The sequence below is a fragment of the Strongylocentrotus purpuratus genome, unplaced genomic scaffold (assembly GCF_000002235.5).
Source record: "Strongylocentrotus purpuratus isolate Spur 01 unplaced genomic scaffold, Spur_5.0 spur5_scaffold_20, whole genome shotgun sequence".
Taxonomy (NCBI): domain Eukaryota; kingdom Metazoa; phylum Echinodermata; class Echinoidea; order Camarodonta; family Strongylocentrotidae; genus Strongylocentrotus; species Strongylocentrotus purpuratus.
In genome coordinates this window covers 16,295,549-16,321,753 of record NW_022145606.1, presented here as the reverse complement: position 1 = coordinate 16,321,753, position 26,205 = coordinate 16,295,549, and the positions used below count along the sequence as shown (strand labels likewise).

Below are 26,205 nucleotides of genomic sequence, written 5' to 3'. Positions count from 1 at the left end.
TGTGTGTGTCTATGTCAAAGTTATTCTTATGCACATCTATTTTTATTTATTTTCAAACTCTGTATGATTCCATTCAGTTTGGTATTATATTGTATACAGTGTACATATTACGTAGAGCCGTTTCCTTGGTTTGAGCGGTCTATGGTTTTAGTCTTTAAAAGAGGGTGGGTGTGGAAATTTGTTCCCCCCCCCCCCCCCCCCCTCTGTGCAAAATTAATGATGCTGTGGATTGCAACCTGTAAGTTTTACAGTGCACATCAACTTTATAATAAGTTACCAAAGTTGGAACTGGTACATTTTTTTTATATACGCACGAATAGTAACTTTGAGACTAAATTTGCATAAAATCTGACTGTCCATACATTTAGCAGTAATTTATTGTTTCCATTGTTGCAATGCCAAATGAAATAATAATTATAGCTTGCAGTAAAATCTTAGGATTTTTGTTTTTCTACAGGGTGTCTACTGTCTAAAAAGAATATGCAACAATATTTTTATTGGATACATTTTAAAGTTTTAAACGGTACTCATCCATTCATTTGTTGGCAGTGCTGTGTTAGTATTATCTAAATACCATTTGTGTACAAGGAACAATACTACCCACAAACTTAGTTAGGATTGTTTTTGCTAGACGTATCACATTTCAAATGTTAAAGATAGCATGTTGCATGCATCAGTGCACAAGAATACTGTGGCTTCTACATTTTAAAACAAACTTTCAATTTAAGTCACTCTTATTTCTTGGAAACAATACCATCATTGATTTGAAAGAAAATAATATACTTATTCATGCAGCTCTTCAAATATTTATTTCAAGTTAAGCAACAACTACCAAACATTGATTTTATATCATCCATTTCAGCAGATCTGCATGAACATGTATTAACAATACCTACATGTAGTTTTTGTATTGTATATTATTATGCAGATTCATATGAGTAGAAATGTATATGTCTTGGCAGCTCCTGATTCAATTATATCCTCTCTCTCTCTCTCTCTCTTTCTACCTTTTTATCCCTCTTTTCCCTCTTTTTCCCCTTTTTTTTACTTTCAATCACTCTAGCTACCTCTCTCTTCCCTTTTTGATCGCAGGAAGTTGCAATATTGTTATTATGTCACTGTAATAGTTCTGTATAAATGCAACTTTACATGTGTATACTTATACTTAATTGTAACTATTGCTCTTACCCAAACTACAGTCTTCTTTGGAGCAAACTGTCAGACATTTGCGGTAGTATACAGCTGAAATGGAATTTCCGTTCAACCAAACAGTATACTTCAAGGCTATTTCTCAGCGACGAGGGTTAGCTCCAGGTAGCAGTAGCAGGTACATGTAACAATATCTTAAAAACATTTACTTACCTGTAAGTCCTTTTCATGTGAAGATGATTCAAAGTACAACTATATTTATTATTGTATAAAATGACCTGCTTTCATAAAGTCCTCTTGTGAAATCTTATGAATTTGAGTCCAATCCCCCCCCCCCCCCACCCCTTCCTGTTTTTCTGGCTTCTATGTATTCTTTGAGCCAGCCCTTTGACGTATGCTTAGATCTTTTAGTTGCAAATTTAGAAATTGCTTTCTTCAGTCAGCAACATAATGCATGATTCACATAGATTAGGGATATGTACCGGTAACCCATAAGATATAAGAACAAATTGCGATAATGAAATGAAGTGTGGAAGAGAGGATCTGAGCTAGAAGACTATAAGGAGAATGCAGCCAAGGCTAAGCAGCAGGAACCAGTTTGGCTTCACTCAAGACACAATATAGTTTTTGCACAGACAGATGATTGGCTAAATATCAAGTCTTTCACAATTGCGTTATAAGACAATGAGTGGATTTTCACTAAGAGATCTCAGATAAGCTGAGCTGTTAAATACTGGGTCTTTCCTTGCAGAGTAATAAGGGAGCAAGAGAAAGACCATCACCATGTATACACGTAGCAGAAACACAAAGCAAATAAATTTGAGACATTTTATGATTAATTATGTAGGAAGCCAAATCTAATTTCAAACGTCACTTGTCATCTTTTATGTGATAGATCTACAATTATCATAACAGTAATGTTTGTAGCCTTAAAAAGAAATTGCAAGAGGAATGTCAATAAATAAAGTCTACACCATTCACAAGATGCTAATTTGCATTTAACACCATTCCAACAACTTTCAAATCAACTCCGGCAATTATGTTCTGATTCTATAATACATCTTTGTAAATACATCTTTGTAATGTTTGCAAGTTTCAGAAGATGAACCCTGCAAGGCCATCAAAATTACGACAAGAGTTCCATATGTACACGTAACCACCACTAAAATTGAAGGAAAAAATATGGGTATGCTGGGTTAGGATTAGGATGAGAGTGAGGGTAGGCTATACAGCTGTGCATCGATTTTAGTGGGGTTATATATATGGAACTCTTTCCGAAATTGCCTGTAGTTGATTTTTTTCCTTTCTCTTTAGGTAGTTGCAGACATGTTGTTTTGGTCATTGAGTTTTTTGTCTGTAGTTTTTCTGCTTTTCTCAAAACCATCATTATATCAAGGTAGACTTCCCCTTTGATAACCAAGTTTCATCAGTGTGTGTAGTGAACATTCCCTCTTTTTCCAATACACTTTCGCAATATAATTAAATAGTTATAGATTAATTGTAATGCATCTTTGCAAGTTCATATTTTCATGTTTTCATGATTTGATTTATAACTGTTTTAATGCTAACCCTGATGAAACAGTACTGTAATTATTATGTACCTACATGTAATATACACTCACCATAAACTTTATCATATTCAGGAGGATATCCTGCAAATCTATGATCATGGTTCTATTAAACTATACAATTTTCAATTAAACCTCCTTTACAGAAAGGGGAAATCAACAAGTGGCACCATTCATGTTTTTTTTATAACTTATATGTGTAGATAGAAAAAATGCCTCACAAGGCTTTTCAAGATGATGTGGTCATTACCTCTTAATAGATTATATGTCAAAGTGGTTACAGTATGAGAGAACCTTTTCCACGTATGTAGGAGGATAGCCTTTAGATATATATTTAAAATTGAATTTCCAATCATTCTCTCTATAGATAAATGTACAGTATATAAAGAATGATATCTAGGGACTTGATAATGACATGTTCGATAATAATCAGTTTGTGTTCTTAATTAGATGCATTCATTCATTCCTAAAAGAAAGGCTTTGGAGCATACATGAATTTAAAAAAGAAGTCTATCCCACTTTATTTGTTACATGGAGGTTAAAGAATTGATATGATTTTAAATTTTTTATTAGAGACCTTTTGTAAAACCCTGATAGAATCAATTTTGATTTGTTTACGCGATTGTTGTATTTTTACCATTCACGCTATCATTCTTTCTTTTTCTATGCAGGCTGGAAGTAACACACATGTGCAGTGTTTCAGTCGAAAACGAATACCACCCATTCAAAATCGGTTATAGGATCTTGTCCATATGTCCATATTTTTGTATGCATGTGAAACATGGACCATGACAGCAGACATTAAAAGAAGGATACAGGCACTGGAGATGAAATGTTTCCGCAAACTCCTCAGTATCTGGTATAGAGATCACATAACCAACGAGGTAGTGAAAATCAGAATTGGAAACACCATAGGGCCGTATGAAGACCTCCTGACTTCAGTGAAAAGATGCAAAGTAAAGTGGTATGGGTATGTCACATGATCATTTGGACTGGCCAAGACTATTCTACATGGAACAGTACAAGGAGGGAGACGAAAAGGCAGGCAGAGGAAACGATGGGAAGACAACATTAACGAGTGACCTTGACTGAAACATCATACTTCGTAAAGCCAAGAACCACGAGGAGTGGAGGAAGCTGGTAGTATAAATCTTCAGTGGTGCCCCAAGGGTCAGCCAGACTGTGGGATAGGTGAAGGTGAAGGTGAAGGAAGCTAAGAATCAGATAGTTAGACATTATATTGGATCATTTATCCTTTCCTTCAAAAGGAATGTTGCTTTATACTGTAGCACATAAACAATGCTTTTTAATTGGCAATATTTCAGTTCAGTACGCTTGTTATTAATTTCATCAAACATTAAAATGTAAAAGGGAGAAACACTGTCATTTGAAAATCAAAATGTAAGTCATAAAAATTTCACTGTCTAACTATCTGAATCTTGTCAGGATCCATGTACGAGTTAGTGCAATTCTTTTCTCTTCACTACAACCGCATTGATTTACTTTAATAGCATGTTACTAGGTACATCAATTGATGAGAAAAAGCAGCAAAACGCTTTAAATTTGTTGTAGTCTTAAAATTAAAGTTGGAAGTTTCCTAAAAAGGGAATTTTAGAACACTCCTTCAACTGACATGCACGGATGTTATACTTATGAATTTCCATACATTAATGTCTTTGTAATGCATGTTACCAAACAAAAAAAAGTATCATCAACCATTCTTGTCATTTCCTGTGCAATTATTTTCACATCCTGGCTTAACAGTACATAAACAGTGCTCTTTTATTTTCAATATTTCAGAAAAATGCATTTGCATTATGATACATGCAGGTATAGTTGGTCAAGTAAGAATATATTTACAGCATGCTCACTATGAATTGATTAAATCGCCATTGAATCTAAAAGGTATGTTATACCTCATTGTATATTCAGAAGGAAAAAGTGTGAGGATAGCTTTAAAAAAAAAAAAAATCATGAGTATCCATAATGATGTGAATATGTACATGTTTGTTTGTTGCATATGATTCTTCCTTGGTATCAAAGCTGTAATAATTGCATATTTATGATTCAGCATAATACTTTGTTCATTACAAAAAAAAATATGTCATAATTTTCCAAAACGGTAGTGTAAAGAATAATGTAAGATTGAGGTAAGATTGTTACATATATTCTCTATACGTATCAACTAAAATGTAAGTTTTCAAATGAGATACTATTTTGTCCCCAGATGAAATAAGTAATGGATCTTTTTTGTTAAATGTCAGCAAATGATCTAAATGAACATGTGTTCGGGTATATCAAATCTTGTACATGTAGTTTCTATAGCTAATATAGTTTGGAGGACTTAAAGATAGAAAAACTGCTGATTGATTAATTACCATTGTTTGTATTGTTCACTATAACCAGCAAGTAAAGGGACATTTAGTAGATGCCAAGAAAGTATTTCCAAAGCAATTACATTTCTCTTATCCTGTAATGTATTTTTTGCGTCAATAAAAGCAAATGTGAGGGTTGTCCACATAACATCACAACTACAGAACAGTTTAATTGAAATTAACATACATATTACATGTATATATGTGTATTATGGAATAACTTAGAATATTTCATATTTGTTATTATTATCCAGTTCATTACATTTTTACCAATGTATTTCTTCAATATTTCTACTTTTCCTCAGAGCATATGCTGTGAACTAATGGATATTCCTTGTCAGTTCCATCATGTTATGTCAATGGGCTTACACTGTATGCGTGTACATGTCCTTTTTGCAATGTACATGTGCTACGAAAATGTCAACAATATTGTTTGAGATATAAAATATAGAGTTAACAAGTGAATTATTCATACTCCTTGTAAATGTGATTTTTGGGGATGCATTTTTTTGTAACTTAAGAATGAAAGGTTGACTGGGTGAATTAGGGCCCTTTTAGAAATAAATGTACATGTAGTTGTAACGTTTTCAAATGGATGAAAGTTTTACGGTGTAATTGTTGAAATCAAGAATTTTAAATTCTGTTTTCATGTTCTCACAATAGTTGTGTTAAAATTACAATAAGAAAGTTAAAACTTGTAAAAATATGCCACCTTGAAAATGGACTAGACTGAATAATTTTGAATTTGTAATATCTATGACAATTATCAACTGCTTCAAATTATGAACCACAGCATTAAGGGTGGTTTGCAGTGGAACTTACATGATTTGCATATTTAATATCAAAATTTAAACTGTAAGCTAACTTTGGCAGACAACACCGAATTCATTGAAAACTTTACTGTGAATAGATGAAGATGATGATGATAATAGTGACGATGTGGTGGTGATGATGATGATGATGGATGTGGGATAATGATGGTAGTAGTGGGGATAATGATGGTAGTAGTGGGGATAATGATGGTAGTAGTGGGGATAATGATGGTAGTAGTGACGACGACGATGATGATGGTGGTGATGATGGTATAGTAATGATGATGGTGGTGGTAATGGTGGTAGTAGTGATGATGATGATAATGATGGTAGTAATGATGGTGGTGATGATGGTGATAATGAAAGTTGTAATGCTGGTGGTGATGATTGTAGTAGTGATGATGATGGTGATGATGATGTAGTAGTAGTGGTGATGATGATGGTAGTAGTGGTGATGATGATGGTAGTAGTGACGACGATGATGATGGTAGTGATGATAGTATAGTAGTGATGATGGTGGTAGTAGTGATGATAATGATGGTAGTAATGATGGTGGTGATAATGATGATAGTGATCGTAGTAGTGGTGATGATGATGGTAGTAGTGATGATGGTGGTGGTGAAAATGATGGTAGTAGTGATGATGATGGCACCAAGGGTGATGGTGATGATACATGTATAATAATGATATTTATACAATAATATTAAAGCATGTACTAATAATATCCCACTCCTTAAAGCAATTTCCTTTATCAAAAACAAGTAAACTTATACCTTTTAATTGTGCATTTTAAATTCAAATGTTTTGTATGACTAAATCGAAATAAGTACATGTAACTACAGAAAAAAATAAACCTTGTCGTGCAATTCAACAGGGAGAGTCATCATTGTCATCACCAATGTCATCATCACCCCTCCCCTCTTCTCTCTCTCTCTCTCTCTCCCTCCCCCCCTCTCTCTCTCTCTCTCTCTCTCTCCCAAGGCGGTATAAATCACATGAAGATAAATGTTTGTCACATTTTAACAATAAGTTGATCGGCATTGATGACCAAATAATAATCACCATAGTTGTTCAAGCAATCAATGTACGAGAAATTTTGTGAAAAAATAGCTTAATATTCAGGTGGCTTAGTGAAATTACCGTTACTTGCCAGATCAAAAGCACCATTTTTGGTATAGTGCTTCCTTAGGACCTACTGAACGATAGTAGGGTAGGAGCCTCGGCAAAAATATCATTTAAGGGTGTGGGCGGGGGCGTCGCCTCGTAGACCACATAAAATTCATAAGGTATTATAACATTGAGATTTGTAGTACAGTCATCCTTTTTGGTACAGGGCTTCATTAGGACCTGCTGAATCAGTGGTGGATCCAGGGAGTGGGGCCGGGGAGCCCGAACCCCCCCCCTCCCCCTTGAGGTGAAAATTTTTAAATTTTCGACACTCCACCCCCCCCCCCCCCCCCACTGAGCGAATTTTCGGCCGGCGCGATTTTCTAATTTTGGGGAGCAAAACAAATTTAAAAAATAGTGCTCACTACCCCCCCCCCCCCCTGGATCCGCGCCTGTGCTGAATGATGGTAGGGTAGAAGCCCCCGGCATAATTATTCATATATGTGCGATTGGGGGCCCCATGGGTTTCACAAAAACCCAATGTTATATTATCTTATAAAATATTTGGGGGCTACGAGGCGACGCCCCCACCCACACCCTTATATGATATTTTTGCCGGGGCTCCTTCCCTAATATAGTTCAGAAGGTCCTAAGGGAGCCCTGTACCAAAAAGGCATTTGTACAGCAACAAATCAATGTTGTAAAATTATTTGGGGGCTCCAAAAAGACGCTCCCGCCCCCACACCCTTTAATCGATTTTGTTGCCGGGGGCTCTTAGCCTAATATCGTTTAGTAAGTCCTAACGAAGCCCTGTACCAAAAATTGTGCTTTTATCCAGCAAATAACGATAGTCAATAAATTGACTATATTCGGGTATAGCGGCGACTAAATAGCTTTGTAAAAACTTCTTCCTTTCATTTTGTTGTTGTCTTTTCTTGTTCTTTCTTTTCTACACTTTACAATGAATATGTCAAATAACGCTTCAAATAGTAAATGAGCCTGAAGAAAGAGACTATGAGCCACTTGCGTAGTTCAATTTCTTTATTTGCGTCGATTGCAAAAGAGTCAATAGAGGGCTTTTTCCACTTTAAACAACGGTACGTAGTCTCATAATTCTGTCGCTGTAAAATTGGAAGTAAAATATCCGAAGTAACTGAGACAAACCCCTATTTTTTTTCTTCAAATTTATCTTTAATTTTGTTTTGCAGATGAAAAATTTCGGGATGGGTCGCATATCATGATTGTTGAATAATAACAACACTCTCTATCATGATATTTCAAAGTGCATGTGTATTTACGTTTTTAATACCAATGGTTTAAAAAAAGGGTACTTTTCCGCTTTTTCTTGTTAGTGTCATAAACTTATCAATTGGCTTCATTTAAAAGAATTTTTTTAACAGTTTTTGTTTGTTGCATGATGCCTAATCTGCAAATTATTCATCAGGATAATCTTCCATTTAAAGAAAATATTTGTTCTTCTTGTTTTGACATTTGATCGATGGTCGTCTAATCGGACATATACAAAAGGAGCGGGGGTTCATTAATTTTATTAATAACATCAGCTAAAACGGCCTATAGGGCTTAACTGCAGAATTATCCACCATCCATGATAATGAATTAGGGTTAGGATTAGGGTCAGTGACAGGGGCTGGGTTAGAAGTAGGGTTAAGCTAGGATTGGGGTAAGGTTAAGTGTTATGACAAGGGTTAGGGGTATGACTAGGGTTAGGGCAATTTTAGGACTACGGTTGAGGTTACAATTAGTGTTGCTCTGTTCAACCCATGCAGCTCATTTTGGATTACCTAGAAATCCTTTTTTTAAGCAGGTTAAATTTAAGATTAAATAATTTGAAAATATTAATACATTGAGGATTGCCGTCTTTATCCAATTTTGTTTCCCTGATTATCAAAATTAACTATTTTTCAATCAAAATGCAATTGTTGATGAAAAATTCAAAAAAATATCCATACTGCCCCCCCCCCCCCCGTAACACGCATCCAACACAAATTATCCCCCCTTCTGAATTTGATCGCCGTAAAGTCGATCGATCGACACAAATAAGGAAGTGGCGGGTAGCATTTTATTTAAAACATCAGGCAAACTGCAGAATAATCCACCATCAATAATAATGATTTTAGGGTTGAGGTTATGGTCAGGGAGAGGGTTGTTACTGGGGTGAGGTTCAGGGTTTAGAGTTAGGGTTAGGACAAGGGTTAGGACTAGGGTAAGGTTACGGGTTAGATCTAGGGTTAAGGATTATATCTAGGTTTAGGACTAGGGTTAATGTTACAATTAGTGTTACAAATTGGTTTACGTTCAACCCGTTCAGCTCGTTTCGGATGATTTATAAATTCAGTTTTTAAATAGGTTCAGCAAGGATGAATTAATTTGCAAATAGTAATCAATGAAGATTGACCGATCTTGTTTCCCCGATTATCAAAATTAACCATCTTTAATTAAATCTATCATCTTTACTTAAATCTAATTGCAACTTTTAATAAAAAAAAAGCATACCCACCGTGCCCCCCGTTAATACACATCCAAGCCCATCCAAGCTCATCCAAGACACATAAACGGACACCAATCCCCCCCCCCCCCGAGGCCAACTAGCTATAATGACCATTATTCATAAAGACCGCTATTTATTAGGACCATTATTATAAGAACCGCTATTTATAATTTGAGAAAAGGGTAATTATTCATAAGGATAGCTAATCTTAATCGAAGAGTGTCGATATTTATCATTTGAGAAGAGAGTAGCTATTCATAAAACAGAATGAAGGTCGCTCTTTATAATGCGGAATGGGGGTCGCTATTCATAAAAAAAAAATGAATAAGCAACAAAATGACAAGAGAGTTAATTGTTGGCTAGGAGCACCCCTATGGCTGTGGCGTATTTATTATGGAAAGCAACGCTTTTTTCGGATTATGAATATCGACCCTCTTCTCATATTATGAATAGCGACCCTCATTCTGCATTAATTATAAATAGTGCCCCTAAATTTATCTTATGAATAGCGGTCCTAGTGACCCCCAATATAAATTATGAAAAGCGACCCTCATCTCACATTATGAATAACGGTCCTCATGCTTTTATCAATAGTTACCGCCTTCGTGTTTTATATATGCAGTTCGACGTTATGAATAGCGAGATTACCCCCACACCCTCTGGTGTTGAAGATTGGAGGCCTAACCAAATATTGAAAGGGGAAAAGACGGGGGAAAGGGAAAAATCAGAAAATCAAGGAAGATAAGAAGTGGAAGAGAAAGTAAAAAGGAGATGATACGACACCCTACGGGCCCCGTCCGACGCCCTGCAACTCACTCCTACACCCCAAACTCTCACTTTTGCTATGCTACATCATCGCATGCCCTCATTACAACATACAGAGCCACAAACTGACTTATACACACAATCGCTTTCCCTCTGTCGTCTTACTTCCATCATTATTCTTCTTCTCCATGTCTTCACAGTTCATCTGTTCCATTCTTCTCCACCCCCTCCCCCTCTCTCTCTCTCTCTCTCTCTCTCTCTCTCATGCATTTCTTCCTTCTTCTTTTTTTTCTAACTTAACCCTCTCTCTTTAAATTGTTCTCTCCCTGACACTTTCTCTCTCTTTCAGTATTGTTCAATTATGTTTCTATGATAGATCCTCATATATTGTGTGTGACTGTCATGAATTACATTATAGAATATGAATAGGCAATAAATTTGCATTTTAATATGGTTCAAAATCAAACAAATCTTCAGTATTTACTTGTCACACACTCAATTAATCAGTCTCGATTTCTATTTAAAATATGAATATTCCTCACTTAACAATAATTATAAAAAATAATACTAATGACGAATCTATTCTATTTTTATCATCAATTTGTTTGCAAGTATGGAATAAGTAATAAGTTGTCACCTATTGTACTGTGTATTATTTGTACTTGTCTATATTAAGTTTTGTTGAGAGGCTTTTTAAAACTGAGCTTGTAAAACTAATTCTACTACTACCACTACTACTACTACTACTACTACTACTACTACTACTACTACTACTACTACTACTACTACTACAGTCAGAAATATCAACATGCACACCAAACAAAAAATAAAGCACATACAAAACAGACTTTGTTTGGGTATTCCATGATGAATACTTAAGTATAATACCTCCTACAAAATGTGAGGAAAAATTGAGTTTTGTGACACATGCTCCTACTAAAATTGCTTCACAATAGTTCCCAACATTAAATGAATTACTAACTTTAATCCTGGACCAATACTATACCTAACCCTAAATCTTGCTTAAATATTAATCTAACCTTAACCCTAACCCTACAATTTTGTTAAACTAAAGCCCGGAACAATTGTCAACACAGCAATTCTCGAATTGCAGCAAACCAACATCGTGTTCCTGAAATCATATTTACTACATGGTAATTTTTCTTCATTTACACTATTATATTTCAGCATGACCTATGTACAATAAAACCGGTCTGTTTGTATATTTTGAATGGAATGTATAGCACTATTATCCCCACAAAAAATAGCAAATGTTATTGAAATAATGTATATATTTACACAGGTGATATATCAATAGCCTCATACAGAAGCTATGCCGTAAACATGTTTACAACTTTACAATGCTTTCATTTGTTACATATTTAATGTACAAAGAGCAATAGCTGCAGTCAGGTTTAATACGCCCACACAAATATGGATGTGTTGCCCACACCTGAAACATAGCACAAGAGATAATAAGGCCAGTCAAAGTAAATAATAAGAATGAAGTACCGGTAGGCACTTGGTCACCTTTGAATTCAGAAAACTTATGGAGCTTTTAATAACTAGTTTGTGATATTTAACATGGTTACAGAAAAGAAAAGAAGCCATATAGGAATTTAGATGATGACAGGGGACTAATAATTGTCACCTCTTATGTTTTAGTACAGTATTCAACTTTTGCAAGAAATAATTTCAAGGAGCTTGTAGAATGGTAATCATCTTGCTATCTAGCAACACATATCAGAAAAACCTGAACAAATAGTTAGGCAGGGGGTTACCAACTTTTGCATGAGCTATAAGACACTACATGTAATATATGCCTCCGTGGCGCCTTAAAGTGATCTCATTTGGTTCTTGTGTACATACACATCTTTAAAAAATAGTATGGTTGAATGCTCAATATTTTTGCTTGTTTGGGTTTATTTTTTATGTTGAAATCATCTTGTAATACAAGCTTATAAGTGGTATACCATAACCATTCTCATATCCTTTTATCATTATTCTAATCATTTTACAAACTATTTAAATCACATATAAGGTTTATTAGTTGCAAGATGATTGTACACCTGAAGTTGACTTTTCCTGAATGCCATTACGATAATACCATCAAATAAATATTATCTAATGGACTTTACATAAAGTGCTAAATTATTAATGCAGTTTTGGCAGAGATAAGGTGCTCAAAGGATATCTTTCGGCACCCATTTCCTTCATCTGAGGCCTAAAATAAAATAATAATAATAATGATTCCGCTTTTATATAGCGTATGATGTCTCTAAGTGCTTTACAGATATATTATTACCCCGGTCATCAGATTCAGGCTTACCCGCACACTATGTATGCACATTCTCTACTTCCTGGGGATCATTCCAGCCAGGTGTCATTTTTACAAGTGCACACTTGCTCATCTAACCACATTAACTTTCGCATCCTACATACCGGTAGCTCTTTTCCATTTTCGTAAGGAATTTTGTACATCATAGGGCCGGCAGAAATACATCTCACTTTTCAGAATACCTACGCTTATTCTTTAGGGTGAGGTTTTGTGAGGTTTCCTCTAACAATAGTGGATGATCGACCTTTCACAAAAATTTGTAGTATAATGAAACAAATGGATATCCCACATTTATCAAACTACACACCCTATTTGTTTAACTTGTATAATCTTAAATTGTTTGCTCTAATTCAAACCCAAATTAAATATCATCAAAATACAGTGATATTGAGTTCTGTAAACTCTTACAAATTACACTTTTTCAAATTTGTGTAACCTCCAAGAAACTTGCAAATTATTTTAAATAATTAAACCCTTTAGATATAAAGTGTGAAATTTTATAGTCATAGGTTCTGAAACTTCTTTGTAAGAAATCAAAATATAGCGCTCTTTTCGATTGCCACAGCAGGAGCTTTTTTTTCAAATCAACACTAGTGAACACATATTTTTTTACTTGAGACAATTAAATATCTGGAATTAAACATTAAAAAAATATTCACTGAAAAATCTCCATTTAATGTCTCGTTGAATCAACCTTAACCTTAGGCTGATCATACCAAGGGCCATGCTATTAGCCTCTGCCAGGTCCCTCTCAGTGCGTGTGTGAAGCTGCGTAGACCTTGTACTTAAAGGGATCCCATATGAAATCTGTTGGTTTGAAAAATAAAGAACAGAGCTTCCATTTATTTTTTGGTCTCAAGAACAGTGTGAACAGTGCTAACAATAATATATCTTGGAGTACAATTCATTCAAATGTCTACAATTTCTTCCGAGATGAATTTTTTCCCTATCATACCATACCATACTATCATATCATATAATATATTATACAAATATTGTCTAGTATTAAGTATTCTACAATTGTTGTAATCTTGTACCTGTACACTGTATTGCCAATACTAACAAATGGAAAGGTTCACATTGTTTTTCCCCAATAATTATCTATAACATAACAATCTATAAATTGTATTATATGCAATGCTCTACAATTTCTATGTGGATAAGTCACAGTACAGCATATATCAAATGAAATGACTTTCAGGAACAAAACAATAACAAAGTTGAGTTATTATCATATACTAGTATATATTCTAAGTAAAGACAAATATACTCAAGAGTTTGGTTTGATCGGTCATTTTCATACCGTAAATACATTTCATGCAAAAACATCTTCTTTACCTGCCTCTTAATAAATCATTTCATTCTCCTGCTTTGAAAAATTGTATTTCAATAATAAACACTTTCAGAATACCAATACCACACATTACGTGTTGTTAGGTCAGGCAGGCCATAATGTTTACCCAACCTACATGTAGCAACAACTAATCCTCACAATTTGCATTCTGACTACCGGTATTGAGGTACAATAATAGAAAACAGGTGAATGTACATGTACATGTAATAGCTCATCGCAAGGTACACGTACATGTATGTTTACATTTGAATACATTTTGAAAATTGTCTACTACATGGGCATATTAGTCAATTATGATCCAAAAGCATCAATTTTTACATCCATTCATTGAAAAACTACATTGTACATGCATGCAGCACTTAATAGCCATCAATAAAAAAAATTGTGAAAAAATGGGGTAGGAGTCTTAAATACATGTACCTTGATCATTGAACACCCCTAAGTTTTTGTTACAATCCATCTACATTGTACATACCTCATAGATTTGCTGCTACTGTTACACTGGATCAACTTGATCTACCACTTTTTTCAAAGGATAATCAAGAGCCCCTTCTCACAATCGGTGGAGTACACATGCCATTTCTCCTTTATCTTGACAGTGACCTTGTGCCTTTGCGTTGATTGTCATCAAGTGTCTACCTGCCCCTCTGAAAAATGAATAAGCATTTTAAGAATTATAAAATTATATCAAATATCTAACATATCATACAGATTACATTACAGGATCAAAAGAAAGTATTCTTATAATATTTCAGTACACTACATACATGTACAGTACTGTATGTGTAGGTGATAGATCAATATGTCTACATGTGTACATGCTAAACCAATTAGAAATTTATTTGACAAAGCCAAAGAAATCCATGTTATGTAAGCAAAGGATATACAAATCTTCCAATAAATATTTGCGAAAAGCATCTCAAGTATACAAAACAGTGATAATTACACAAATCTTGTGTATGTGAATATTGTTGAAGATGTACAGTACATGTACATGTACACCCTGTATAGGAGGCAATTCAAATTTCATAACAATGTGATTCAATCTCTGTATGACCATAGGATTGAATGTACATGTACATGTACAGAGTACTACAAAAAATTGCCACATTAAAGCTAATGTCAAAAGGACTTCACAGAGGATTTGAAAAGACTAAAATGTGATTTAAGTTTCATGAGCTGCTATGTAAAATGATTCAGCAGTGTACTGGAGTACTAGCACTATTCTAAAGGATTTTCTCAGTGTCACATTATAAGACATTATACAAAGCAAATTTTTGAATTTTTAACTAACAATTTCCTACTCGATTTGGTTTTCCTACATTCTTGTATGGCTGGTAGTTTGTCTATCCACAACATGTACTCTCTAGGTGAAATTTTACAGGAACCAGTAGTGAATTTGATCTTTGTTTGCTTTATTACCTTCATGTATACAGTAGCAGGTAATTTTACATGTACATGTACCATGCATTAAAATGCATATTTGCCCGGTCCGCAAACTAACAGTTTTGAGCGGGCAATATTTCCTGATAGTTTCTCTCTTTCGGGTTTCACCATTCACTTTGAGTACAAAGATTGTGTTCCATATTGGACCTTTCAAACAGCTAAAATCGCCGCAAAGTTTGAGCAGACTATCATGCGGCGCGGTAGTAGGGTATAGTGACCGTACGTGATTCACAAATGAATAGGTAATAATTATAATCTTTTGGGAGATACAGTGATATGCATTTATATGTACATGTATTGCCCTTACTGAATCAGTGAAGGCAATACAGGGTGTATTACCTTGTTTCTCCCTCAAGGCCAGTAATATTATGTAAATGACAATCATGTTAAGCTCCAATTAATGACAGGTTATGCCAAACTATACCATTTGAGAACCCTTCATCCCAAATCTTCTACATAGGTGAATTTCACATATCTTGGGGCAAAGAATGTGATCCATAATAGCTATTCATAACCATGTACAGTATCATCATGATATTCAAACTACATGTATCACATCAAATGTAATACATACCAACATATTTGATTTAGAGAGGCTGTGTTGTTGTGAGGAAAAGTTTTTGCCCTGAATTTTTGTTAACATTTTTATTTACATAAGGGTGGTGTTGATATGCTTACTATTATTTACATAAATAGAAAATGAATTAATGTGACACCTACATGTACAGGGTGTATATCAAGATTTTTTTCTCAAAACTATTGCAGCTACAATGTACCATTTAAAAAAAAGGTAGGCTATTTGCTTAGAAGTCAGGGTCAGCAAGACAACCATTATTGGAAGACATTGGAAGATCACATTACCAAAACAAAGTATTCAGAATTTTGAACCACATTGCTCACTTCATCACTGTATGGAAAGAGAATGACTACCGGTAGTCTGATTTGATTTACATTCCTTTAAATATAGCCCAAAAGAATACTGGTACTATTTACATGTTCAGTGAGATGGAGAAAGGGAATGGCCCATAAATCGTAACTGATACCACTTAAATCTATAATGCAGCCTCACAGCTCACTGAACATTGTATAATAAATTGAAACAGGATTTTCCAAAGATTAGAATTTTATACTACTCAAAATAGTAGGCTTTTGACCACTTCTATTGCAGGTACAGGCCATAGTTCATCCATACTTCAGAGTTGAAGCTGCCAGGAGAGGAATTTAATCTATTTCTTTTTATTAGTATACAAATGTTTTAATTTTCTAATTATACCTCAGATCAAAACCTGTTTTGCTTTAAAAAGTGATTTGAAGAAAGACACTCGCAACCAATTTCAACCAAACTACCCGGTAGTAAATGGAGCTTCAAATTTAGATTGCATGTAAATGTCACAGATATTAAATATTTGAAGGAAATATGCATTTCTGAAACAATCCACCCTGTTTAGAAAGTTGGTTTTTGTTAATATCACTTATGAGAATATAATACTATCCTTTTTTATTCTGTAATACGTGTAGACCTATTTCTCTATGCAATGATACCCAATTGATTGTGGTGCTATTATTGAGAGTTATCATTTTGAGAGTTTCACCAGTTCTTTTGGATAACAAGACATCTGTTTAGGTGCAGAAATCTACAATCACTATGGAAATTAAGGACAAAGAAAGCGGACAAAATATACAGTTCCTCATTCTACCCTCAACAATTGCTATATATGGTAGACAAAGGAACATCCCTTCACTGCTATTATGTAAAAATGTGTAGAACAAAATGCATGTGACACCCGTTCTACAGATTTTTACATAATAGCAGTGAAAGGATGTTCCTTTGTCTACCATAGCAATTGTTGAGGGTAGAATGAGGAAATGTATATTTTGTCCGCTTTCTTTGTCCGTCATGTTCATTGTGAATTTCATTAATGTACATGTATGTATTTTAGAATCAACATTAATATTAAGAGTCACTATTTGTTTTGCAACATTGTCACTTACATGTATCATGTTTCCCATTCAGCAGTATACTGCACATATCAAAGTTACAAAATCCATATTATTTAGGCACCAATGTAAACAGAAATTCATTGGTTAAAGAATGTTATGCAATGCTATGCAAATGATGAATTAACAAACAACAAACTTTTAAAAGTACTCATACAATCATGTTGACAGAAAATTAAAATTAAAATTGCAGAATAGGCAAGGTCCTGAAGTTGGATGTCTTTTGATATTCTTGTCTACTGAAAATAAAGCTACAGGTATTTAAATTCTGTAATACAGCTTTTTGACAAAACTTTCACAATAAGAGATAACATCATTTCCTACACTGCAAGACATAAACAATAAGGTGTCTTCATTTTTGTTGCCATGCATTAACAAATTGTGTTATGTTTTGAGCCTGAACTCATATCACAGAATGTTTGTTGTACATGTATGATTGCTAAATGTTGGTATTTTTATACACTCTACATGTAAAATGGATATTCATTATTCAACATTTGAAAAGTTCTTTAATACAATAATATCTCTAGGGTTGATAAAATGTTACACTTCTATTCAACATTAACCACAAAAACATTTTTAGCTGTTGGGTGAAATATTTGCTCACTGTGTTAAAAAAATTTCTACTAAGAGTTGTTCAGTAATTGAAGTTATGAAAATAATACAGGTAATCACTATTCATTCCATATTGTTGTTAACCAATTGACCTAGCCAATGACTTTGACTCACTCCATATTTAAAAACATCATTACAATTTTTAAATATTGACTTTTGGATGATGAATGAAGTTTATAATGATGAATTTCATGGCTGTTTGATGAACAAGACATCAGCAACAACATCAAAATATAGAGTTGTTATATTCAGTGTACAACTGCATGCTTCTGCTGCAAAGTATCAATAATGTTGTTGGATCATATAATATACCAACCTTTATAACAAGTTGAATCCGTAAATAAAGAAAGATCAGAGAAAAAATTGGTGAGAGTTTAAAAAAAAAAAAAAAAAAGGAAAGTTCAAAGAAATTGATTTAAAACAAGAAGAACAAAATTTTTAGAAAGTTGTAATCACTTAACATTCACAACCAGCAATGTACAATACCCTGTAAGTCATTCTACTGGGACATAATTGTAAATCTCCATTCGTTTCACACTTTTAAAACAAAGTTTACAGTATACCAGTCCCTTTTCTCTCAGAGCTGTACTAAAAATATATTCAGAGAGCTCAATAGGTCCTCCAAAAATGAAGAGGTTCTATCATAGTCATATCACATGTGCAAGTGTTGAATGATATTGGTCCAACATTACATCACTATACATGCCCAATCATCAATTCAAAAATTTGAAATTCATATACAGACTACAAATTTCAAACATTAAAACCTTACTTATTACTTGTCTGAGTTTGTTCAAACTTTCACCAGCCTGCTTCTAAATTTTTTCTGTTTCCTTCAGAGCATCTTACTTTTAGGGTTACATTTCCCATAAAAAAAACTATTACTATCAATACTTGCTAATGGCTCTCATTACCTTTAATATCTTTACTAATTAGATAAAAAAGGGTCACAAAATAAGCATTAAAATTGTAACTTAAAATACGGTACTCTTTTGGTGTTGAATAACTTGAACACCAAGTGTCATGTGATGGTTTAAAGGCTTTAACCTTTTTACCAGGCAAGTCTTCAATAATATTACAATTACCGGTATTTATACAATATCTTTTATTGTCATTAAATTGTTTCTGGAATTAGTGCTGTGAGTTTAGTGTGTAATTTCCATTCAGTGCACACAGCCAGTTTATCTTTGCGTGTACACAGTTATGACATTTACCAAAAACAAAAGCAGTATTTCAGCTAGGTACATTTGTACATGTACATGTATAGCATGTTGTACAGTACATTTAAGACCAGCAATCCAGCGCGCATTCACAACAACCATTTTCTCTGTAAAGTTGTTACAGTAGTAACAGTACTGCACACAAAATCATCATGCTCATGGAATAGTCAGACCGCAATGATTGACATATAAGCGAGTTTTCGCTCAGCAACATACAGACCTTCGCGGACGCAGAGCACTCAGGTTTACGGCATTGGATTACAGACTGCCCTCAATACAATATGTGGTTTTGCTTTTCGGTGAATGCGTACGTATTTCTACGGAGGTATTGCATTTGCAATGCCATTAGGCAATTTTCGTAATGTAACCAAATTTAATGCAAACGTCTTTGTGAAGTGCCTCGATACAAAATATTTCTTTCACCTGATAAGGATAATAGTATTTCAATAGACAGAATCCAAACTGCATACATTAGTTGTTGCCAGTTCGACAAACATTAGGGGTATTTCGCAAGCTAATTGCGGACAGAGAATCTGCGGTTCGTGTGCAAAATCAAGAAGCTACTATAGTAACAGCAGGGTGATCGCTGAGGTACTGAAATCAAGAACGGGTTTTGGCCAAATCTATGGGCGTTCTCAATGACGCCCCAAGTGAATAAACAGCCAATCAGCGAGCTTGTACCAAAGATGGTTATGAGAATTTTGTCGTCTAATAACGAAGGATGACAAATTTTAACGGGCGGATCTAGCTTCTTTTCTATGGCGTGGGCGGGCGGGGTTGACATTTGAAAAATCGCACCAACCAATATTTTGCTTAGTGGGGGGTAGGGAGCACTAAAATTTGTTTTCAATTTGAAAAAAGTGCCAACCAATATTTCGGGGGGGGGGGAGGTAGAAAGCACCTTGGCCAGCCAAAGGGGGGATTTAAACCTCCTAACCCCCCTAGATCCGCCCCTGGCACAAAGGACTCTTCGGTGAATTTTGTTTCTTCCGATTATTGTTTCTGAACAGTAACAACATGAATATGGATATGAATTGTTTTAAAACTTGATGATAAATTATTGTTGAAATTTGATAAATGCCGTTTTGTGGCTTGGTTGAGACAAGTTGTGCTAGTCGTGTAGTCCCGTCTGTACTGTAGTGCGTTGAAGGGAACAGGCCATTTTCGTAATGTAATCAAATTTAATACATACTGTACGTCTTTGTGAAGTTCCTCAATACAAATTATTTCATTCACCTGTCTAGGATTCGCAATAGTCAGAATGCAAACTGCATGTATTAAGTGTGGCAACAACTAATGTATGCAGATTGGATTCTGTCTATTTAAATACTATTATTATTATCAGGTGAATGAAATGGTTTGTATCGAGGCACTTGATTCACTTGGGGCGTCATTGAGAACGCCCGTAGATTTGGCCAAAACCCGTTCTAGATTTCAGGGCCTCAGTGGTCATCCAACTGTTACTATAGTATCTTCTCGATTTTGCACACGAACCGCAGATTCTAATTCCGCAATGAGTTTGAAAAAAATTGCCTATTATTATTACCATGACGGCAAGAGAAAAGACTCAATGGCATTGGAAAAGTTGTAACTGTACAGGTGTAGTAACCATACTGCACACAAAACCATTGCGCTTGCTGGAAAGTTAGATCACAATGATTGGCATTGTTTGCATGATGACAAGAGAAGAGACTCAACGGCATTGAATCTAAATCGTACAGTGTATGGAAATGATTATTCAAGGAAGTAGCAGTGGAACTTAAACTTTATTTTTAGACTGATGACATTTTTGTGAAATATTGACTTCAGACTCTTATAATGCTGAAAAACAGGTGATTATTTGTTCTTCGTTTATCTGTTGTGTAGTGGTGGTTCGTGCCTATACACGGTCGCAGCACTATTCTGGATAATAATTTAGTCTGGTTCTGCATAATAATTTATCAAATATCTTCTACACATTCTTACTTTTTTTTTAAATTATCTTCAGAAGCATTCATAGAATTCATTGCGTATCAACTATCAACCAAACTACATGTACAGTAACTCAAATGTCATCCAAGAATGGTGGTGTTGTTGTATTTTACAGCTTTTTTCAGTTCATTCCTTTTTCTTTTCAGGAGATTTTTGTACATTGTACAGTACATCAACCTTTAGGGCCAATTAAGTGTCATCATTGATTTGACGGTATTGAAGGACTCAGATGGAGGAGTTATTATGTGGTTACTTAATTGGAAAATTGGAAGTGATCAGTTGCATCACAATAAAGAATACCAGGAGTTATACTGGCACATACATGTACATCATTACATATTAGCAAAGATTTGTTCAATCAGAGATGCAGTCTTGTTTAATAGTTACCCTGGTATAGAAAATGTGAGTAACTCATACCAACAAAATCATTACCACTATTTGGCATACATGTACATGTACATGTACAAATATAAATATGGTCAATGTTAACATTAATCCTTATATACCGGTAATCATCTAGTGTATAAGTAAATGTTTGCATGTTTGATTTGGGTTTCTGAATATTTAACTACTATCAGCTTGCCAATTTGATTATTTCAGTAAAAAGAGATTCAATATCATCTGACTTGAGGAGGCGCAATAGCTCAGTCGGTAGAGCAGTGGTCTCGTAATCCGGTGACCCGGGTTTGAAACCAAGGCGATGTGCTAGTTTGGTAAGGCATTAATCCTCACTACCAGGTTCCTCTGAGAGGACCTAAATCCGTCGGCCGTCTGGTTGCTTACTTACAAACATTTATGCATTCTTAGCAGTCAGATAAAATAACCATCACATTGACCGAGTCATGATGTCATCTCTAACAGTAATGTCAAGAGAATCTGAAATACCGTAAACATGGCATAGTGTAACCTTGTTTATTGAACAATAATGAAGTACTTTCATGAATCCATGTTTCAGAGAAAGCTAGAGAATGAAACCTCAAATACTACCAATATATTCACCAATCTCATTAATTTCTATGGAGGTTCCTTGAGTGAAATAAGGTTATACATGTATGTTAATTTGTCCTAATTAGGAATTAAAAACATCTAAATTAGTAATACAAAATGTACGTTTTCTGCATGCAACAGAAAAACAAAATTAAGTATTCTTTTTTTATCAATATTTATCCTCAAACACAACTTTTTTGAAAATCCTTGCAGAAATGTGTTTTAAATGACATCCTTGTCTTTCACATTATGATACAATTTAAGTGAAATGTTGTCATCAAATTTTTGGCAAATTTGGGGCTCCCAACACTTTAGAGGGGCTTTAAACTGCAAGGGAAATGTTCACTATGGTTCATTGTACAAGATATGTACCAGCCAAATATGTAGTTGGGGGTATGTATCTAAATTATCCATTGCAGGCAAATGATCAAGATCTTCTTTGCATGAGATTAGCTTTTTTACATTTTTGTTATAATTTATTAAGGGGATGAGTTCAATAACTCATCCTGACTTGTCCTCCCAGTGGTTTAGGATGGGATCTTGTTGCGGATAGCAGACCAGCATTTTTCTTTTGATAGGGTCTTCTTGGATTGATTTTTTCCAGTAAGTTTTCTTCCACTCAAAAACCAATGCACTTTGTATACAAGTTGAATTAAGCTGTAATTGGGCAAGATTTTGTCTCTATACGTACGGGTTAGTGAGGGGAGGCTATGCAATGCAGTTTGTGTGTGATCACCCATCTTAACTCGCACAGAAGCTTCAAGAAAAGCATCAGATAAGCTGTAAGTACATGTAAGTCCTTCTATTTCGATGTTCTACAATTAATGTTATTTTCATAGTACCGGTATAAGAAAATTAGATTCATTTTGTTTTCAATCATTTTTTTTCTATATCATTTTGTCTAGATTCTGGAGTAAATCTCTAATTGACCCCCCCCCCCCCAACCCCCTCCATTGTGCATATGCCAAGGATAACCGTAAATGTGTCGGTGTATGGGGAAGTTTGACAAATGTCAGTTTTATTTCAAAATTCCCCATACCAGACAGTTATTTCTGTCTATTGGCGAGAGAGATGCCAAGGCCAAAGGTCTCAATGACTGCTTTGAGGATGATTGCATCTGTGCCATATTGTTAGCACTTACAATTACATGCACTGAATTCAGTTCCGTCATGAGTAATTCTCCTGCTCGTTTGCTTGGAGTGACAAGATTTTGCGTGAATTTGTAGTATCACGTTCTTCAATGGCAGTTTGCATTCTTTCCATTTGTATTTTTTTCATTTGTAGAGGTGTAGATCTATGGACTTATTTTCAGCTTACTGTATCTGTCCAGCTCCAGTTTGTGAAGCTACTGAACTGTGCAGGATGGGTACGGCGCTCATGCACACACAAACTGCATTGCATAACCCAGGGCCGCCAACCCTCCCGCATTTGGAGGGAGTCATATGCCACCACACTCCTTTTCCCGCCGTCCCACCAGCTCGTAGCAGGAGACTCTCGCCAACACGCCCTTCCTCCTGCTCTCCCGCAAGCTCCTGGTTTATGAAAAAACCTCACGCCAGACGTGTAAAATAAACCAGCGTACTTCTACTTGTATCATATGGATTTTGTTTGCTCATGGGGGGGGGGGGGGGGGGGTAGTGGGCACTTCTTACCCTTCCCTGTTGAGCTCCCCACAGCCACACTCAGTCAGCTCTGTATAGAGGCAGTCAGTGAATATGGAGGAGCCTGACGTAGTTATTTATCATGTTTAGATAGATATAGGCGGCCTGGCAGGCGGCCTGGCGGGCGCAGCCGGGCTCAATTCATTCAACCAATGGTGGTGATTTGGGGCTTTCCCTAGCTCTAGTCTGGATACTGCGTTAGAAGCACACAGTTTCAACTAATGAAGCTATGATAAGATATATATATATTTAATCTACTACTCTTATTGACAATTAAGGAAAAACCAAAACAAACCTTACCTTAAAACATCTCGAAAACACCATTTTAGCGGCTTCTGTGGCGTGGTCTGTCTCTGAGGAGGGCATGGGACGACGGATCGACGATGAACTAATAGTAATAGACTAGTCTAGTTCTAAGCACACGCAGACCGCTATTTGTGACATTAAGCTGATCAAGTGTGTCTCATGACTCTCATCTCGACTCCAACTGACCGTCGACCCTACGGCTATCCCCAGTGGCATATCTAAGGGTGGGGGGGGGGGGAGAGGGGGTCCCTCCCCCCTGGCCAAAAAACTGTTTTCAAATCAAAATGAAGACGGGCGTCCTCCCCTGGGGTGGGCACAAAAAAAAGGGGGTGGGGGTGTTGATTTGAAGGAAAAAAAAGCAGTGCTCAATACCCCCCGCCCCCCCCCCCCCTCGTTGCTCGTGTGTCAATCACGGAACTTCCGTGGTGTCCATCAGAAAGATCACATAATGTTGTTGTTTTATAGTTTTTATTGGCGTGTATATTTAGACTGCAATAGTCTTTTCACAAGCTTGACGTAAACATTATTTCCTATAATTTCATCGTCATTTCTCTCCATCATAAACTTTAATAATGTTATATTCCAATCCAACGTCTATTCTGATTAAGAGTATAGCAATTTAGAACAACAGTCTTAGAAAAACATAAAAATTGACCGGTATAATAATAGGCCCAAATTATCCTATTAAAAAAAAAAAGTTTATGGTAATGTTAAGACTTTGGAACTGTCTATTTTAGCAGTGTTGAAACCGTCGATACCCATGTACACGTGGCTGTGTTTTAGATGAATGGTCGAAACTAAAATTTATGCTGAACAAATAAAGCGACCAAATAAATGAAATGTTAAGCTTTGCTTATGATTGCGGTCTCCTGCACTTTTCCAACAGAATAGTTCAGATAATACTTTAAATTTATGATAATATGTTATGGAAGTAATAAGTTTCGTTATTATATGTACATATATTATGTACAAAAAACATTTTGACATTAAGAAATTATTGTTTGTTTATGTTGTATTATACCTTACATGTATATTATGTTCTTTGTTATTCAGTTATATTTTATTTGGAAAATATGCAGAAATAAAATCAAATAAAAAATAAACGAAATAAAACGGGTGATAATAGTGAGATGCGCCTACAATTTCACATTATTTTATTCTGTTCACCCCACGATCCAATTTGATGTCTGAGAAAATTAGACTAACTTCCGGCAACATGGAAAAAAAAAATCATTACTGCGTATACTATAGTAGGTAGTCTTTAATAATGAACAGGTTACGACGTTACATGGTTGAATGTTGAAACGAGATGTTGTATATGGTCAATTTCTCTCTCTGACAAAATATACTGCCACATCTTTAGACACACGCAAATATTCCTCATGCTCCCTAGGCCCTGCCGAGGGCTAAGTCAATCAGAGATTATTGAGACTTAATATAATATTTAATTATTTCTGTTTTCAAGACTAGTACCATTTATCAATACATGTGTAGGCCATTTCACAATTATATACTTTCCACTTGAATAGCAACAATAAGCATTATCATAATTTAATACTAACAAAATATATATTATTACATTAGCAAACCAAGGAATTTGTTTTTTCCAATAAAAATATCCTTATTCCTGTACATGAACTTCAAATTGGCTACTTGCCTGGTTGCTGCAGAGAGAATAGATACGTATGTGGCTAAACGTCATCATAAAGCTTGGCCTTTTCTAAAAACATACTTATAATTGTACTTTGATGATTGTGAATAAGCAAAGAATCAATAACAATAAATAACAAAAGATTGTTATTGATATGTATATTATCAAACAGTATTTATGTCAGTATTTTGAAGGGTACGACATTTAAAACGTGTACCAATATCTAAACAAAAATATAAGATTTACGTCAAATTGGCCACATTTAACACCCTTCTGTACACATATAATTACGACTCAATGCTATTGATACAATACCTATCACAAGCTGGATATTTTGTAAAAGCAGTACGATATGCATTGTGCAATTATTCCA

General features: G+C 35.1%; 2 long non-coding RNA genes across 2 annotated transcripts; one reads left to right on the top strand and one right to left on the bottom strand.

Annotated features, from left to right (window-relative positions):
• The first annotated feature begins 1,091 nt into the window (after window positions 1-1,091).
• On the top strand, window positions 1,092-5,245 carry LOC115927253. The gene is made up of 2 exons (XR_004065522.1): window positions 1,092-1,327; window positions 3,389-5,245. It is a non-coding gene; the product is annotated as an uncharacterized LOC115927253 (long non-coding RNA).
• Window positions 5,246-10,711: 5,466 nt separating this feature from the next.
• LOC115927252 lies at window positions 10,712-24,305 on the bottom strand. Its single transcript, XR_004065521.1, has 3 exons — window positions 24,176-24,305; window positions 14,453-14,624; window positions 10,712-13,430 (listed from the first exon to the last, which is right to left on the bottom strand). It is a non-coding gene; the product is annotated as an uncharacterized LOC115927252 (long non-coding RNA).
• Window positions 24,306-26,205: the final 1,900 nt, after the last annotated feature.